We start from the raw sequence: 18380 nt of genomic DNA on the forward strand, positions 1-18380 counted from the left end.
ATGGTCAGGATGCTTAAGATCCTCAAACCCAGGAGGTTGTTTAACATACACTTCTTCTTGAATGACACCATTAAGAAAGGCACTTTTGACATCCATTTGATATAATATTATGCCATGATTAATTGCGTAGGATAGAAGTAACCTGATTGCTTCCAATCTTGCAACTGGAGCAAATGTTTCAGTGTAATCAATGCCTTCTTGTTGACTGTAGCCTTGAGCAACAAGTCTGGCTTTGTTTCTGGTTACTTCTCCTTGTTCATTCAGCTTGTTTCTGAATACCCATTTTGTTCCAATAATGTTCTTCTGAAAAGGTTTGGGTACCAGATCCCACACATCATTCCTTTGGAATTGATTTAGCTCTTCTTGCATAGCTAATATCCATCCATCATCTGAGAGAGCTTCTTCAACAGTTTTAGGCTCAATTATTGAAAGCAGTCCTATTAAAGACTCTTCTTGTCTAAAATGTGATCTTGTTCTTCTAGGACTATCTTTGCTTCCAATGATTAGCTCCTCAGGATGTGAAGATTTGTGCTTGAATTTAGGTTGAATAACCTGCTGAGTGTTATCTTGAAAGTCCTCAGAAGCACTTTCATTCTGTACTATTGGGCTAGGTTCTGCTTCTGAATTAGACTCAGCTTCTGGAGTGATTTCAGCTTCTGGACTAGATTCAACTTCTGTATACTTTTCCGAATCAGAAGGTTGATCAGATTCTGATGCATCTTCAGAATCAGTTGTACCTGCATTACTTTCACTTTGCTTTGGAGTTTTACTTCCAGGCTCTCTATCATCAAATTTTACGTGCATAGATTCTTCAACACAATGTGTTTCTGAATTATACACTCTGTATGCCTTTGACCTTTCAGAGTAACCTAAAAAGATTCCTCTTTGAGCCTTGGCATCAAATTTCTTCAGATAGTCTTTAGTGTTTAAGATGTAACAAGTACATCCAAACTGGTGAAAGTAAGAGATATTGGGTCTTCTTCCTTTAAAGAGTTCATATGCTGTTTTTTCCAACATAGGTCTGATATAGATCCTATTTTGAATATAACATGAAGTATTGACTGCTTCTGCCCAAAAATGATTAGCTAAGTTGTTTTCATGGATCATGGTTCTGGCCATTTCTTGTAAGGTTCTGTTCTTTCTCTCTACAACCCCATTTTGTTGTGGAGTTCTAGGAGAAGAAAACTCATGGAGAATCCCATGTTTTTCACAAAAAAGTTCAAATGGCTCATTTTCAAATTCTCCACCATGATCACTTCTGACTTTCAAAATTTTCAATTCTTTTTCAGATTGTATTTGAGTGCAGAAGCTGCTAAACACTTCACATGCATAGTCTTTACTTTTAATGAATTTTACCCAAGTCCATCTGCTGTAATCATCAACAATGACTAATCCATATTTACTTCCATATAAAGATGCAGTGTTAACTGGACCAAAAAGATCAATATGGAGTAATTCTAAGGGTCTGGAGGTTGATACAATGTCTTTAGATCTGAAAGAACTTTTCACAATTTTCCCTTTCTAACATGCACCACAAAGTGCATCTGAATGATAATCAATGTTAGGCAATCCTTTGACCAGTTGTAACTTGCTAATTTTAAAAATTAATCTCCAATTAGCATGTCCCAACCTTTTATGCCATACCCATTTTTTATCATTCATTGACAGAAGGCAAACTACCTTCTGATCAGCCAGATCAGAGAAATTTATTTTATAGACATTCTCAACTCTCTTTCCCTTGAATGTAATGGATTTGTCATCCTTGTTGACTAGTGTGCAGTTGGTCTTACTGAACGTTACATCATACCCATTGTCACAAAATTGACTAATGCTCAATAGGTTATGCTTCAGACCATCTACTAGCCACACATTATTAATTGAGATGGAGGAATTACCAATAGTATCTGTACCAATGATCTTTCCAGTTTGGTTGCCACCAAACTTCACTTCTCCTCCATCTTTCATTGTAAGGGTAAGGAACAAAGCTTTCTCTCCAGTCATGTGCCTTGAACATCCACTGTCTAGGTACCATGACCTTTGTTTCTCTCTTGCCCTTAGGCACACCTGCATTTTTGGCCAATTCAGATTTAGGTACCCATATCTTCATGGGTCCTTTTGGGTTAGTTTTGGAGGTTTTACTTTTCCTCCCTTGTACCTTAGGGTGAATGCTGAGTGGCTTCTGATCATTCAATACTTTAGGTTTGACACCTTTTGGTATTGTTTTCTCAGAAGCAGTAGCTGCTTTGTTCTTCTGATCCTTTTGTTTTGGGATTTTAGATTCTGGTTTAATCAGATTCTGATGAACAGGTTTTGATCTTTTCAGAATTTTAATCTTTTGACTCTTAGGATCAGATTTTGTCATCACCTTGCACTTAAGGTTTTCTGGCTTTGATGTGATCTTAGCCTGTGAACCAGAAGCTTCAGGTTTTGACTGAACAGCAGTTACAGCATTTGTACCTTCAGGCACAAAGGTGGATTTCAATCCATCCTTGATACAATCACAGTAGCTCTTGAGACTGTATTCTTTGGATTTCTCCTCAGAATATCCAATCCCTTTGCCTTTGTTCTTGTATGTGCTGTAGATCATAGAAGCAACTTTGCTTCTGTCTATTCCAGCCATAATAAAATCATCCAAGGCAATCTCATGTTTATTGCCTGAACCTTTATCAAATTTTTCTTGTAGCTTCTGACAAAGACTCTTGAGTCTATCTTCATATGTTGTTGATATGAGGTTAAACCCCTTGAGTTCTTCTTCAGAAGCTTTCAGTTCCAATAGAGTTGTCTTTTGTTGTTTCATCAAATCAACATATTTTTCTTTTAAATCTGTCAACTCATTGGTTCTGTGTTCAAATAGTGATAAAAGTTCTTTTAGAGAATCAACAAGTTCTTGTCTAGGGATTTTGGAATATACCTCATTTTCATCTTCTGAATCTGATTCAGCTTCTGATACTGCTTCTGATAATACTGTTGCCACTAACCCCATGGCTGCCTTAGCATCATCATCAGCTTCTTCTTTATCAGAACCAGATTCACTATCCAAATCTTCCCAGGTCGCCATCAAGCTCTTTTTGATTTGCTTTCTGAATTTACTGGAGTTGAAGCTTGATTTCTTGGATTTGCCTTTAAACTTCTCCTTCTGAAGATCAGGGCAATCAGCAATGAAATGACCAGGCTTCTTACAATTGAAGCATCCCTTCTGATCTTCTTTCTTGGAGTTCTTGTAGCTACCTCTCTTGCTAAAAAAATTCTTCTGCTTCCTTGCCAGATACTCAAGCTTGTTGGACAGCATAGCCATCTTTACAGATTGATCTTCATCAGAATCTCCATCAGGTGATTCTTCTTCAGATTCACTGGCTTTGTAGGCTTTGGAAGATTTTGAGGTCTTTCCTTTAGATGGTAAAGCGATGGATTTACTCTTCTTAGAGGTTTCATGCTCATTTAAACTCATTTCATGCACTTTGAGTGAGCTAACAAGATCTTCAACACTTAAAGTATTTAGATCCTTAGCTTCCTCAATAGCAGTTACTTTGGGTCTCCATCTTGAAGGTAAGCTTCTCAAAATCTTACTAACATGATCTGAAGCAACATAGCTTTTCTTCAGTATTTGCAATCCAGAAACTAAAGTTTGAAATCTTGAGTACATTTCTTCTATACTCTCATAATCCTTCATTCTGAAAAGTTCATACTGATGAACTAGCATCAAAGCTTTAGCCTCTTTTACTTTCTTGCTGCCTTCAAAGTTTGCACATAGAGAAGCAAACATAGCCTTCGCAGTAGATTTGTCACTCATCTTCATGTATTCGGTGCGAGGTATAGAAGCCACAATGATTCCTCTTATCTTGTGGTGTTTCTTATAAAGCTTCTTCTGAGCAGGAGTATGTATTCTTCTGTCTATAACAGCTCCTTCTTCATCCAAATCCAGATCATCAACTCCATCTTCCAGTATGTCCCATAACTCTTCATCCAATCCCATGATAAAGCTGTACATATTTGTTTTCCACCATGAAAACTCTTCTGGATCTCCATTAAACTTTGGAGCTTTTCCAGAGTCTGTTTTCTTGTCAGCAGTATCATAGTCATGCTTAACACTTGTGTATTTTGTAGTAACTGATTCCTCATCTCCAGACATGTTTTTCTAATAGTTTTGGCGCTTTTGAACTTATGTGTCTCTCTCTACAATCTTCAAGTCTTCACTCCTTTATATAGAGGCGTGAAAGAGACGTTGAGATAATCAGCACGTCTAAAGAGTCGTTTGAAATCCTTTGATTATCCACCAGTGATCCTTTGCCTGATTTGGGTGTAGTCCTTTGAAGAATAAGCTTCAAATTCATTCCCATCTTGAGTGTACAAATTCTGCAGGCATGGCTGTTGTTTTGTCTTGTAGCGTAGACAGAAAACAGAGTAGTGGAGGTAGTGGTTGTACACTTGTACTTTGTCAACTCTATTAACGAGAGACAAGTGCTCAGTGCTATCCATATATCCGTTGATACCTCCCTTTCAATTCTTCGTTCTTCTTGGATAAGACTGAATTGAGAATTAGCTACTTTGAATCTTCAGTTTGATTAAAGGATCAAACGTAGCTTCTGGTGAAGATATTGCTTCTGATGAAAACTTTTGCTTCTGATGACCTTCTGCTTCTGATGACGTCATCACTTCAGAAGCACTTCAGCTTCAGGAGCAGTTTTCTTCAGATGCTCAGAATTTCTTTTTCTTTCCATTGTTCTTCCAAGACCTATTGAAATAACTTGAGTAGCCTTTGGTCCTGTACACTTGAACAATTATTAGTAATAACCAATTGACAATTTTTAATACCTTGTTATCATCAAAACCTAATAAGGTTCATTGTGAAACACATTTTGTTCCAACACCCTTTCATATTGTTGCGTGGAGTTGTGAATTGGTAGTTGCGAATAAGTCAAACTAGCTCATCTTTAGTTAGTAGGGAGTTGAACTTTTGGGTACTATCGCTTGAATCAGGTAATTGTTATTTTACTGTCGATTGTCAATGATGCAAGTAAATTCCTTGAGGACAAGGAATAGTTCCAGTTTGGGGTGTGATGACAATCGTCATTTCGTTATTTTTATGATATTTTTATGGCATTTAGAGAGTCAATTGCTTGTATACATGGTTAAATCATCTCAAGATTCTTAAAAGAGAAGTTCTACACAAATTGGAGAAGAATGCAAGAATTTAACTACTGGAGAAATCGTGCAACGATGGACCTGAATCGTGGCACGTTTGAAGCGTGGAATTTACCTGAAGATGCTGGAAAAATCGTGGCACGATGGATGTGTAACGTGCCACGATGATTGAATAAATTTACTGCCACGTATGAATTAATTGGATGAGCCACATGAACAATTGTTTTGCGTTTTGGAGGGCTGAATAGCATAGAATAATTAGAAAAGAAGTTGGTTTCATAGCATTCAGTATTGGCCCAATAGAAATACCAAAGGAGGCATGCGATTGGCTGGAAGAAAAAGAAAACAATTAGGTTTGGAAGGATATAAAAGGGAAGCTAGCCGCACAGTACCAAAGAAAAAAGGAGCAGAATCACGTTTTGGGATTAGGATTATTTTGGGAACCAGCTACAGCAGCAACACGAGAGATAGAAGAAGGACTTCCATGATAAAAGAAAACCTCACGAGCGTAACATCTCTGTTTGTAATTTCTTTTATTCATGTTGTTTAATTTTCTAATTATGAGTAGCTAATTTCCTTGTTGATTAAGCCATGATGAACCTATTGTAATATATGAATCAGTAGTTGATGCTCTCTTTATTATTAATGTTATTCAGTCTTTATTCAGAATTACTTGTGTTCATAGCTTTTCAAATAATTGCTTTGTATGACTATTAACCCTAGCTTTTAATCCTGAAATAGTAATCCTGTTTGATTCAACATAGGAACCTAGAGATAGGAAATTGAGGATCATGACTCATGAATTAACGTACTTTTATCGCTTCCGCAGTTATTCAATCGGTTTAAGAGATTAAAAGATTATAACTTAGGAAAGGGTTTTGAGTCAAGAGATTGATCAAAACTACTTAGTTAATTTGTCGTAAAGATTGAATAATAATTAGTAATAAAGGGAGGTAAACTACTCATATAAAGCAATAGCGGATTCATTGGCATAATAATCCTTCTCGAATCATCTTTCAACAACTTTTATTTACTTTTTATGCACACAAACCTACTGCCTCAGGCACTTACAAAATTTACACATCCTAGATATTAACTTTATTGTTAAGTTGAGATTAACACCGTCCTCGTGGATACGAACTTATTTTTATTACTTCGATAGTTTTAGTACACTTGCTAAAATATCTATCAAGTTTTTGGCGCCGCTACCGGGGGACTGTTGAGTCATTTCAATTTGGCAATTTTGTTTTTGTTTAGGATTTCTGTCATTTATATTTTTGTTTATATATAAAAAAAAAAATTAAAAAAAAAATGATTTATGCTCTTCTTTTTCTTCTCATCATTGTACTGTGCTACTAAAAAGTTTATTCAAGTGTTGCAGCTATGATAGACAGGTTATACCTCCATGACACAAAAGAGATTGGTATGATGAAGTATGAAAAATATATGCTATCTTTGAAGATAGGATATTTGGACAATAAAATCTCAAGATTAAATGAGGGATGTGGTCGTTATGAGGGGGATGAACCAGGTAGTAATTGTGAAGAGAAGAAAGAGGTGATCAACATCGATTACAATACTCAACTTCAAAATATTTTAGATGATTTCTTGGTGTCAAATCAAGTTTTATTTGAGAAGTTTGATGTTCAATGTGGTAATCTTGTTGAGAAAGCACATGAGTCTCAGATGAAGTTGGTTCAGATGGAGACTGAGTGTCACGAGGTTGTTGTGGAAGAAAATCCCAAAGTGAGGAGTGTGGATATTTTCCCGAAGTCTGAATCAAATGGGGTTAAGAAAATCACTCGTGTGCAAATGGATACATATTCTTCTATATTGTGGGAGAGCTCCAATTCCAAAAGTTTAACAATGGGAGCATGGGAGCATCTGCTTCTTTGTTACAAGTTCATGGAATTCCTACCAAATAGGAGGAAAAAGAAGGGTGATATATTCCTTCTATCATTTTTGCCACCTTAACAGTGGTTGAAGCGTCAAGCTCAATGACGTAAAAGAAAGCGCTTGGTGGGAGGCAACCCATCCTTTTTATTATGTCGTTATTTTTAGTATTTTATTTCTATTGTTGAGTCAAACAATTTGTCTTTCATTTTCATTTTGGTTTAACTCAGTTGTATCCCTCTGTGATGTAATTGAACTGACACTTGTTTATTATCGATGAATTTTCTTGTGTTATTGACTTTTTCCAGTTTAGTAACAAATATGTGTTCAAGTGGTATTCCAAAAGTTCAAAAGGAGGAGTGACTTGTGATTCAAAGGCGAAGTGTACAGCAGTGAAAGATAGGTAGTCACAACTCCCAGATATCATAACTGTCAGGTTCATAGCCAAAATTTATTTTTCCAATTTTACTTATAAAGAGTGTTCCATGCATTTACATTTCTAAAACTTGCATTGTTTCTTTACTGTCGATTGATCTTTTTTATATACACACTGAGGCAAAAGTGCTTGGTCCTGTGAGCCTTTTGAAGCCTACCCTGATTTTAATTGAAATTTTATCTTCTTTTTAGCCAAATTGAGCCGGTAGGTCTAGATCTTTTTGTTCGGTGACAAACTACATTACAAGCTTAGAGACTTTTTAGGATTTATCCCAAATTGTTTTTCTGAGTTAGGCATTATAGAATGTTGCTAAATAATAAGTTTGGGGTTGCTATTGGAATTTGCAACCAATTAAGTTTGGGGTGGGGTACTAGAGATAAAGAAAGAGCATTATCATAAACAATACACAAAAATGGTGTATTAAACAAAAAAAAAATTGAATGAAAAAGGCACATAACATTGAAAATCCGAGTATCTAAAACTCGATTGTCCCAAATTGTTAAGAATGATCTCTAGTACCTTTGCAAGAATTGTGTTCCAAAAGGTGAATGAATAATTGGTTCAATTTGTGTTTTAACTTATGTAGGAGTGCCTAACTCAAATTTTGTGTAGCCTACTTATCCAAATATTATCCACCTTCACCTAAGCCCCGTTGTTACCCTTAAAGACCTCAAAGTGTGCATTGACATAGATTTTGATTGACGTTAAGAAACTTTTCAAGCGTATGGTAATATGTAGATTGTATGTCGACTGTGTGTGAACCGTTTCATATTGTTGCGTGGAGTTGTGAATTGGTAGTTGCGAATAAGTCAAACTAGCTCATCTTTAGTTAGTAGGGAGTTGAACTTTTGGGTACTATCGCTTGAATCAGGTAATTGTTATTTTACTGTCGATTGTCAATGATGCAAGTAAATTCCTTGAGGACAAGGAATAGTTCCAGTTTGGGGTGTGATGACAGTCGTCATTTCGTTATTTTTATGATATTTTTATGGCATTTAGAGAGTCAATTGCTTGTATACATGGTTAAATCATCTCAAGATTCTTAAAAGAGAAGTTCTACACAAATTGGAGAAGAATGCAAGAATTTAACTACTGGAGAAATCGTGCAACGATGGACCTGAATCGTGGCACGTTTGAAGCGTGGAATTTACCTGAAGATGCTGGAAAAATCGTGGCACGATGGATGTGTAACGTGCCACGATGATTGAATAAATTTACTGCCACGTATGAATTAATTGGATGAGCCACATGAACAATTGTTTTGCGTTTTGGAGGGCTGAATAGCATAGAATAATTAGAAAAGAAGTTGGTTTCATAGCATTCAGTATTGGCCCAATAGAAATACCAAAGGAGGCATGCGATTGGCTGGAAGAAAAAGAAAACAATTAGGTTTGGAAGGATATAAAAGGGAAGCTAGCCGCACAGTACCAAAGAAAAAAGGAGCAGAATCACGTTTTGGGATTAGGATTATTTTGGGAACCAGCTACAGCAGCAACACGAGAGATAGAAGAAGGACTTCCATGATAAAAGAAAACTTCACGAGCGTAACATCTCTGTTTGTAATTTCTTTTATTCATGTTGTTTAATTTTCTAATTATGAGTAGCTAATTTCCTTGTTGATTAAGCCATGATGAACCTATTGTAATATATGAATCAGTAGTTGATGCTCTCTTTATTATTAATGTTATTCAGTCTTTATTCAGAATTACTTGTGTTCATAGCTTTTCAAATAATTGCTTTGCATGACTATTAACCCTAGCTTCGTGCAATTACATGAATTGATATTAGGAATTGAATGACTATTAACCCTAGCTTTTAATCCTGAAATAGTAATCCTGTTTGATTCAACATAGGAACCTAGAGATAGGAAATTGAGGATCATGACTCATGAATTAACGTACTTTTATCGCTTCCGCAGTTATTCAATCGGTTTAAGAGATTAAAAGATTATAACTTAGGAAAGGGTTTTGAGTCAAGAGATTGATCAAAACTACTTAGTTAATTTGTCGTAAAGATTGAATAATAATTAGTAATAAAGGGAGTTAAACTACTCATATAAAGCAATAGCGGATTCATTGGCATAATCATCCTTCTCGAATCATCTTTTAACAACTTTTATTTACTTTTTATGCACACAAACCTACTGCCTCAGGCACTTACAAAATTTACACATCCTAGATATTAACTTTATTGCTAAGTTGAGATTAACAAAGTCCTCGTGGATACGAACTTATTTTTATTACTTCGATAGTTTTAGTACACTTACTAAAATATCTATCAATAGGGAAGACCTAATTGTTACAAAAACTATTGTACGTGAAAACTTTTGGAAAAGGGAGAAAAAACTTAGAAGGGAAAAGATCAAAGAGAGAGCTGCGATTTCTTCATAACCAGGTAAGGGTGAGACTAATAACTCAGTAATGTTAATTGATTGTAATTCTGATGATTAGTTAGCAAGCTTTAGGATTGAATTGGAGAAAATGAAAACTAGGTCAAATCCCTAGAATTTATGAAAAGTATTAAAGAGGCACAGAAAGTTGATGTCAAGTTTGTAGACTTGTTGGTAGCTAGTAATCAGACTGAAGATGGTGACTTTAAGGTCGATGACCATGGTGTGTTGAGATTCTGAGGTCGGATTTGTATTCCTGATGATGAAGAGATGAAGGAAATGATTCTTGAAGAGAGTCATAGAAGTAGCTTGAGTATTCACCCGGGAGCTACGAAGATGTATCATGATTTAAAGAAGATTTTCTGGTGGTCTAGATTGAAACGAGATGTGGCACAGTTTGTGTATTCCTGTTTAGTTTGTCAGAAGTCGAAGATCGAACATCAGAATGGAAATGGGATAGTATATCCATGGATTTTGTGACGAGTTTGCCGAATACGCCTAGAGGGAATGACACAATTTGGGTTATTGTTGATAGATTGACGAAGTTGGCTCATTTTCTACCGATTAATATTAGTTTTCCTGTTGCCCAGTTGGCAGAGATTTATATTAAAGAGATTGTGAAGTTGCATCGTGTTCCTTCGAGCATTGTATCAGATAGAGATCCAAGATTTACTTCTAGATTTTGGAAGAGTTTGCAAGAGGCTTTGGGTTCTAAGTTGAGATTGAGTTCGGCGTATCATCCGCAGACAGATGGTCAGTCGGAGAGGACGATTCAGTCGCTAGAGGATTTGTTGAGAATTTGTGTTCTTGAGCAAGGAGGAACTTGGGATAGTCATCTTTCGTTGATTGAGTTCACGTACAATAATAGTTATCATTCTAGTATTGGAATGGCACCTTTTGAGGCTTTATATGGTCGGAGATGCAGAACTCCGTTGTGTTGGTTTGAGTCAGGAGAAAGAGTGGTCTTAGGACCAGAGATTGTTCAGCAGACTACTGAGAAAGTTAAGATGATTCAAGAGAAAATGAAAGCGTCGCAAAGTCGACAGAAGAGTTATCATGATAAACGCAGGAAAGATCTTGAATTTCAAGAAGGAGACCACGTGTTTTTGAGAGTCACTCCTGTGACTGGTGTTGGACATGCTTTGAAGTCAAAGAAGTTGACTCCGAGATTTATTGGTCCGTATCAGATATCGGAAAGAGTTGGAACGGTGGCGTATCGAGTGGGATTACCACGTACGACTGTTTTTGGAGAAAAAGGAGAAAAAGCCATAGAAGGGAGAATCACCATAGAGAGCTTCGATTTCTTCATACAAGTTAAGGGTGAGACTAACTCTACAATGTTATTAATCATGTAATCCATCCGGTTGTAATTAGCAAGAATTAGGATTGAATTGGAGAAATCGAAAATTAGGTCAAATTCTTAGAATTGATGATTAAACGGTGAAAATTGATTAGATTGATGTAGAAACTGTCCTTTGACCTTAGTGATGGGATAAAACCGCAAGTGCACGGTCTTACCGAAGTAGTAAAATTAGAGTATCGTTCCGACAGGGAGTTAAGAATTCAATTAACTTTAAATAATGATTAAACTGAAGGTTTAGAAGGTAGAAAAGTTTGTATTTTTAATTAAAAGAAAAGATGAAAGCCTTGGGATTATTGGTTCCTCTAAATGACAAGTCCTTCACAAACCAAACTATAAGCTTATAACTTTATGTTAGACCTAATTTCTCAGGACAGTTTCTCTTTTGTTCCTCTAGCAACCAAGCCTATTTCGCTAACTTGATTACTATTAGATTTTGGTTCCTCTAACAACCAAGCCTATTTCGCTGACTTGATCATTATTAGTTCCCTTGAAGATCGAAACTATATGTCTCAAAGATTTCAAAGACTATTTCGCTGCCTTTGAAACCCTTGTCTAAATTCACTTGTTCGAATATCAAAGCTCCACTTTCGTTTTATGAATTGATATTTGAGATGATGGATAAACAATTATCAAACCCTCCACTTTCGTTTCCACAATTTGATAATGATTGATCCATGTTAAAGCGGTGAATTTAGATAAGAAATTAAGGTTACATAAGATTAAGGCTTAGAGCTTGGTTTGATTAGGATTATGTCATTTAGACTTATCCAACAATCCCAAGACAAGAAGAAGCCTACTCACTAATGTTCATCGTAGACAAGGAGAAGAAGAGAGAAAGCATAAAAGTAAATAACAAGAAAGTAAATGAACTTTTATTAGAAAGACAATTGTCACATATTGCATTCCAAGAAAAGATGAATATTTGTGATGGATGGCTACTCTATTTATAGCATACATTCGACTTAAAATCTAAGCAATTACATTTGGGCTAAAAATAGAGTAGCTTAAAATCTAAGCAAAAAGCAACAAAAGGCACTCTGGTGGGTGGCACGGCCGTGCCAATGCTAGCACGGGCCGTGCCAAGCTTCTGACTTTGGAGAGACATATTTTTGTCTCTCAATCTTCATATTTTTGCATTCAATCGGCTCCAAGTCCCTTTCTTTTGCTCCAAGACTCAATCCATCCAATATTCATTCCTGAAATAAAAAAAAATGCAATTTGTAGTAAACTATCCTAAAGAGGAAATAATGCTAATCTAAAATAAAATAAAATCTAATTAAAACTAAACTAAAAAGCATATAAAAGTAAGCAATAAATGACTCATCAAACTCCCCCACACTTGAATCTTTGCTTGTCCTCAAGCAAAAGGCATAGACATGGCAGCAACAAAAAAGGATTTATATATGACAATTCAAATAAAAGTTTATGTCTCCCTCGATGTTTCATTTCAATGTACACTAATCACAACTTCAAGTATTCCTTGTGAACTTATTCAACCCAACAACAAGTCTTAAGTGAGTGTGTGTGTGTGTAGTCCAACCCTTTTCTTGCTCCTGTATAAGATAGATATTATGAGGAACAGGTTCTAACCTTAACACTAAAGTGACCGAGAAAAATCCTTTCTTCATTTCATATAAGAGAGATGGGAGAGTTTAGATTGATTTGATAATTTAGACACTTAGGGGCTTGTAGATGCCTAGGGGCTATCATTTCACATTGGAAGTCCGCGAGGGGTTATCCTTTTCTCCAAGTTTCCATGATCACCCTAAGTAGTGCTACAACTTAATCATCTTCACTTAGGAAGTTCCTCTTTTTAGAGGGTTTAATTTAAGCACAATTTGTTTGAGAAGTCATCACCACATTTAGGTAGTTAGTGAGGGGGTATCCTTTCCTCCACGTGCTGGTGATATTCTTCTGCCCCATTTTGGTATACACATTATAGCACATTAGAATTATTCCCACACAAACTTATAATACTTTTACTCTGAAGATTTTTAAGGGTCCAAGTTACCATTAAAGTTAGAACGTGTTCCTTAAAATACCTATTCATACACTTACTCAAGGATTGCAACTAGATGCTTTTCTCATTGGAGAATTTTCACAATAAAACCTGATGTGGGTATAGCAAGAACACTTACAACACAAGAAATCACTTTCATGTACAAGAAACGACCAATGAAGAGACAACAAAAAATTTATGTCATAATAAAACAATAAAAATAAGCTGCTTATTCATGCCTTTTACAATAAAATAAAACAAAAGAATAAAGTTCAAGGGGAGTTTGGAAACACTACGACTATAGACACTTTATTAGGCTCCCCCCACACTTAGGAGAAGCATTGTCCTCAATGATTCAAAAGAAGAAGAAGAAGAAGAAGAAGATGATGAAGAAAGAAGAGAAGTAGAGAAGAGTAGAGGAAGAGGAGAGCTCACAATTTTATTGAAGTCCATAAGGTAGACCTTGGAGGTGAAGGTGTTGCATCATGTATCAGAACATTTGATTGTTTTATTCATTTATTTGAGTGCCCCTTAGGACATCGTTTCTTAGCCCGATCATTTCAACACCTTGTCTTTGTTGCTCGGTGCAGATTCTTTGAACTTTGGTTTGCATCCATGTCCACCGTTCATCATTATATTTTCCACCGGCTTCTTGTTAATGGTGCAAGTTTGCACCTACCTCCTCTTCATCACCACCATCATCACCATCATTGTGTACCTGTGGGTTAGTGCCAACATAAACCAAGTTTTCTACCACCTTCGGATTAGTAATATCTGAATTAGGTAGAATAATCAAGAAATTAGCATTATTGACTCTCCACTCATATTGGTAATTGTGAGAAGGACTATGGGTTCTAATAAAAACATGGTAGTGAGGGTATCTAAGTCTAGGTAGTAGTTTCCCTCAATCATATTTATCCCTTTGTTCACATTTACCTTAATTTTTCTAACAATGAAAGTGATGATTCCACCTACCACTATATCACCTTTATATCCGGTTTCTTTCTAGCAATTGAAACAAGATAATAAATCAAATAATAGCAAATGTTAACATGGTGGTTATAAAGCATAGCCTACAAAATAAACAGCTCAACAGTCCTCATCATTCCGACCTCTTTTCTACCCCTTATGGTGCAAGCCATAACCGTGTGAAGGTACCTAAGCACAAGGTTGTGAAGTTATTCAACAGCCTAATCACATGTTCATCTATTTCTAGTCTATCCAAAGCATTAACATCAGGGTACCTGCAAGGAGAGATAGTTCTAGAGATTAGAGAATTATACCTATTTCTTTACTCGTAATCCTTGAATTGGATCCCATGATTGCGGGCTGTTGATTGCTTCTTGCTTGCACCTCTTCCGGAGGCTCCAATATCCTCACCTTTCCTTTTTGATGCCATTGACCTTAGCTTGGTTTGGGTGTGGGTGGATGAATGTTGGTGAAGTTTGGAGAGAATTATGGAAGAAGGATGAAAGGGGTTATTTGATTTGAACACGGGAAGAAAAAATAAAAAATAATTTTTTGTTTTTTTTGTTTTTGTGGCTGATGGGTTGGCACGGGCGTGCCACCACAGTCACGGGCCGTGCCAACTCTTTGGAAAAAGAGGGAAGTTTTTTTTTTTTGTGGGTGGGTTTCTGGTCAATGGCTTCATTTTTTTTTCTTCGCTTTCGCATCATATTTGGACAAATACCTACAAAACAAAAGAAACAAACAAAATAAAAGCAATTAAACTCGTGGGTTGCCTCCCACGAAGCGCTCTTTTAGAGTCATTAGCTTGACGATTAGAAGGTTTCTCTACCCAATACCCAATCTTTCCCAAAGGGATAGTGGCATCAACCTGAGATTCTCTCCCAAATCACACATAGCTTTCTCAATGGTTTCACTATCAATCACACAAGGGGTGGAAAAACTCTCAATCACTATGAGGTTAGGCTTAGCAAACCTTTGTGGGACATGGATTTTGAGTTTATAAGGTGGTGAAACGATTGGCTTATCACTCTCTCCTATGACTTTCTCACCTTGTTGCTTTTCACTCTCTATCTCACCCTCAATTGTCTTAGTTTTCATAATGGGGTCCTCTAACTGCTTACCGTCCCTAAGTTGAATAACATTTAGAAGGCCTTTGGGGTTGGCTTCAGTTTGACCTGGAAAGACTTCGGGGGTTTGAGAGGAAGTAGCTACTTTTTGGGCTACTTCAGAGATTTGAGTTTGTAGCATTCTAGTGTGAATAGCAATGGAGTCCACTTTAGATGTAAGCTTGACAAGAGATTCATTCAAAAATCCAGTTTGATTTTTAAGTTCTTGAAATTGCTTGGATTGCTCCATAGCATGTTTTTCTAGTAAAATTTCCAAGCTGGATTTCTGAGGGACTCTTTGGTTGTTTGCATAAACAGGTGGTGTTGTCCGTTGTCTAAAGGTATAAAAATTTTCCTCGGGACTTTTAGCAACACTACCTAGTTGGCATTCAACACTAGTATGGCCAAGTATTCCACAAAATTCACAAGGTGGTGAAACAAGAGCAGGTGTGACGACACTTACAGTTAATTTATCAAATTTTTGAAGAAGTGTGTCCACCTTAGCAGATAGATGATCAAGGGTAGAAACCTGGTACATACCTGCCTCTTTTTTAGAGGGTGGAGGAGTACCTTCAGTGATAACTCTCTCACTTGTCCACTGATAGTGGTTTTGTGCCATGTCCTCGATCAAATCATATGCTCCTGTGAAAGTTTTATTCATCAAAGCTCCACCTGCAGCTGCATCAACATTCATTTTTGTGGAAAACAAAAGACCATTATAAAAAGTGTGGATAGTAAGCCAATTCTCAAAACCATGATGGGGGCAAAGCCTAAGCATTTCTTTGAAACGCTCCCGCGCATCGTAAAGAGATTAACCATCTTTTTGAGTGAATTGTGTGATTTGACTTCTCAATTGAGCAGTTTTACTATGGGGAAAGAATTGGGAAAGAAATGCCTTCCTCATTTGGTTCCATGAAGTGATAGAACCAATTTGCAATGAATGAAACCAAGCACTAGCTCTATCCCTCAAAGAGAAAGGAAAGAGGTGCAGCCTTACGGCCTCTTGGTTTGCCTTCAAAGTTCCACTGAGTCTTAAAAAAATTGAAACATGAAGATTCAGATCCTCAGTCGGTGATCCGAAAAATTGATTTTGCTGCACTAGGTAAATAAGTGCAGACTTTATTTCAAATTTACTACCCTTAACCGTTGGGTACACAATAGCATCGTACGGCTCATTTGAAGATGTGATTGCATACTCTTTTAGAGCACGTTTCTCATCCATATCGTTATTATCTTCTTTCAGTCATGCCTGAAATCAAAACGGTTAAAGATAGAAAATAAAAAAAATAAAAAAAAAAATTGAATAAAATAAAATAAAATAAAAATAAAAATAAAAAAATAAAATAAGGAGAAAGGGCGAGAGAGAGAGAGAGATTTTATATAAAAAAAAAATAATAAAATAAAAAGATAGCAAAAGGAAATAAAATATTATATATATATATATATATATATATATTTATATATTATTTACTTGTATAATATATATATATATATATATATATATATATATATACACTATTAAAAAGTTAATCAAATTACAATAACTCCCCGGCAGTGGCGCCAAAAACTTGATCGGATAAAACCGCAAGTGCACGGTCTTACCGACGTAGTAAAATTAGAGTATCGTTCCGACAGGGAGTTAGGAATTCAATTAACTTTAAATAATGATTGGACTGAAGGTTTAGAAGGTAGAAAAGTTTGTATTTTTAATTAAAAGAAAATAATAAAACAAAAGATAAAAGCATTGGGATTATTGGTTCCCCTAAATGACAAGACCTTCACAAACCAAACTATAAGCTTATAACTTTATGTTAGACCTAATTTCTCAAGACAGTTTCTCTTTTGTTCCTCTAGCAACCAAGCCTATTTCGCTGACTTGATTACTATTAGATTTTGGTTCCTCTAACAACCAAGCCTATTTCGCTGACTTGATCATTATTAGTTCCCTTGAAGATCGAAACTAGATGTCTCAAAGATTTCAAAGACTATTTCGCTGCCTTTGAAACCCTTGTCTAAATTCACCTGTTCGAATATCAAAGCTCCACTTTCGTTTTATGAATTGATATTTGAGATGATGGATAAACAATTATCAAACCCTCCACTTTCGTTTCCAAAGTTTGATAATGGTTGATCCATGTTAAAGCGGTGAATTGAGATAAGAAATTAAGGTTACATAAGATTAAGGCTTAGAGCTTGGTTTGATTAGGATTATGTCATTTAGACTTATCCAACAATCCCAAGACAAGAAGAAGTCTACTCACTAATGTTCATCGTAGACAAGGAGAAGAAGAGAGAAAGCATAAAAGTAAATAACAAGAAAGTAAATGAACCTTTATTAGAAACACAATTGTCACATATTGCATTCCAAGAAAAGATGAATATTTGTGATGGATGGCTACTCTATTTATAGCATACATTCTACTTAAAATCTAAGCAATTACATTTGGGCTAAAAATAGAGTAGCTTAAAATCTAAGCAAAAAGCAGCAAAAGGAACTCTGGAGGGTGTCACGGCCGTGCCAATGCTAGCACGGGCCGTGCCAAGCTTCTGACTTTGGAGAGACATATTTTTGTCTCTCAATCTTCATATTTTTGCATTCAATCGGCTCCAAGTCCCTTTCTTTTGCTCCAAGACTCAATCCATCCAATATTCATTCCTGAAATAAAATAAAATGCAATTTGTAGTAAACTATCCTAAAGAGGAAATAATGCTAATATAAAATAAAATAAAATCTAATTAAAACTAAACTAAAAAGCATATAAAAGTAAGCAATAAATGACTCATCACTTAGATTATGATTAGGATGAATTCTGGAATTGAAATTAGGCTTAGAACCAAGAGATTTTATGAATTTTCGTAGAAAACTGCATTCTTCCCAAGCCTACATTCATCGCTCGCCCTCGCGAACGATGATCCTCGCCTCGCGAGTGATGAAGTTCATCACTCGCCACGTGAGCCATTTCCCTTCGCCTCACGAGTTACAAGTCGTAGCTCGCCACAACGAGCAACCTTACTCGCCATAGCGAGCATGACCAGAGAGCATGTTGAATTCTGTAATTTTGACTTTTGAGTTGAACCTTAGA

At 36.1% G+C, this 18380-nt stretch overlaps 1 non-coding gene across 1 annotated transcript; it reads left to right on the forward strand.

Annotated features, from left to right (window-relative positions):
* The first annotated feature begins 16046 nt into the window (after positions 1 to 16046).
* On the forward strand, positions 16047 to 16153 carry LOC112422259 (small nucleolar RNA R71). Its single transcript, XR_003012626.2, has one exon. It is a non-coding gene; the product is annotated as a small nucleolar RNA R71 (small nucleolar RNA).
* Positions 16154 to 18380: the final 2227 nt, after the last annotated feature.

The sequence above is a fragment of the Medicago truncatula genome, chromosome 4 (genome assembly GCF_003473485.1).
Source record: "Medicago truncatula cultivar Jemalong A17 chromosome 4, MtrunA17r5.0-ANR, whole genome shotgun sequence".
NCBI lineage: Eukaryota > Viridiplantae > Streptophyta > Magnoliopsida > Fabales > Fabaceae > Medicago > Medicago truncatula.